The following is a 2190-nucleotide window of genomic DNA, read 5'->3' as shown; positions in this document are numbered from 1 at the left end:
GCCTATTTCCAAAAAAAGTGGAGTGTTCCTTTAAGCTTTAATTCAAGGGGTTGAACAAAAATATAACATAAAATGCTAAGGAATTACAACCCCCCCCCCCCCCCATTTTCAGGGGCTCATAAGTAATTGGACAAATAAATATAATCAAAAATAAAATGTTCATTTTTAATATTTTGTTGAGAATCCTTTGCAGGCAATGACTGTCTTAAGTCTGGAACTCATGGACATCACCATAGACTGGGTTTCTTCGTTTGTGGTGCTTTGCCAGGTCTTTACTGCAGCTGACTTCAGTTATTGTTGGTTTGTGGGTCTTTCTGCCTTTAGTTTTGTCTTCAGCAAGTGAAATGCATGTTCAATCAATTTGAAATCAGAAGACTGACTTGGCCATAGCAGAATATTCCACTTTTTTACCTTTAAAAACTCCTGGGTTGCTTTTGCTGTATGTTTTTGGTCATCGTCCATTTGTACTATGAAGAGCCGCCCAAACAACTTTGCTCCATTTAACTGAATCTGGGCAGACAGTATATCCCTATACACTTCAGAATTCTTCCGGCTGCTTCTGTCTTCTGTCACATCATCACTAAACACCGGTAAGCCAGTGCCACTGGAAGCCATGCATGCTCATGCCACTACACTGCTCCTCCATGTTTCAAGGATGATGTTGTAGGCTTTGGATCATGAGCTGTTCCAAGCCTTCTTCATACTTTTTTCTTCCGTCATTTTGGTACACATTGATTTTAATTTCAGCAGTCCAAACAATGCTTTTCCAGAAGTGGTCTGGCTTTTTTAAATGTTTTTTGACGAAGTCTAATCTGGTCTTGTTTGCACCTTGTGGTAAACCCTCTCTATTTTGCTCTGGTGAAGTCTTCTCTTGATTGTAGACTTGACAGTGAAACGCCTACCTCCTGGAGAGTATTCTTCACCTGGCTGGATGTTGTAAAATGTTTTATTACCATGGAGAGGATCATCCAATCATCCACCATACTGTCGTCTTTTGTGAACATCCAGGCCTTTTTATGTTGCTGAGCTCACCAATGTGTTCTTTTTCTTCTCAGAATTCACCAAACTGTTGATTTGGCCACTCCTAATGTTCCTGCTAACTCTCTGATGCATTTCTTTTGTTTTTGAAGACTAACAATTGTCTGTTTTACTTGCATGCAGAGCTCCTTTGACTGCATGATGGGTTCAGAGCAACAGCTTCCAAATACAAATGGCACACTTAGAATCAACTCCAAATCTTTTACCTGGTTAATTGATGCAGAAAAAATGAAGGAATAGCCCACAACTGTCCATGAAACAGCTTTTGAGTCAACTGTCCAATTACTTATGGTCCCTTAAAAAAGGGGGGAGGTACATATTAAAGAGCTGTATTTCCTTAACCTTTCTACCAATTTGATGAGACTGCCCTAAAAATTAAAGTTCAGAGTGTGCACTTTAAGCCCATATCCATATATATATATATATATATATATATATATATTAGGGGTGTGCAAAGCAGCTGGTATTTGTATCTGTATTTGTATTTCTTGTTCCCGAATACAAATATTTTTTAAGTATTTGTTCGAAATAAGTATTTGTAAAAAACACGCTATTTGTGCCTTTCCGAATACGGTATTCGGAAAGGCACAAATAGCGTGTATATATATATATATATATATATATATATATATATATATTTTTTTTTTTAATATATATATGTATGTATATGAAGTAAATTAACTTGCAAATTGCATTTTAAAATTAAAATTAAATTAAATTTAAAATAAAAACTACAGGCTAAGAATATTTCATTTTAAGTAAATTAAAATTCCTATTCATTATATTAAAATTAAATATATATATATATATATAGTTACATTTAAATGAAGTAATTCATAATAATTATTTTAATTATTATGGATTTTAATTTACTTATAATAAAATATTCCTTTTAAATTAAAATTTAAATTACAGTCTATGCATATTCCATTATATTGTAGAAGATGTTCTACCAGTGCTTTTATACTTTATTAGATGCCTTTTACAGAATAAAATTATAAGCAATAATACATAAATATATGCATGTAAAATTATAAACTGATATTATAATTATCTAATTTATTTTAATATGATTCTTTTTACATATTAAAAATTAATTATTTGCAGAATATTTATAATATAGCATAGCAGATGGTCTACTGGTGGTTTTTA

This window comes from Garra rufa, chromosome 15, assembly GCF_049309525.1.
Source record: "Garra rufa chromosome 15, GarRuf1.0, whole genome shotgun sequence".
NCBI lineage: Eukaryota > Metazoa > Chordata > Actinopteri > Cypriniformes > Cyprinidae > Garra > Garra rufa.
Note: the sequence above shows the minus strand (reverse complement) of the source record.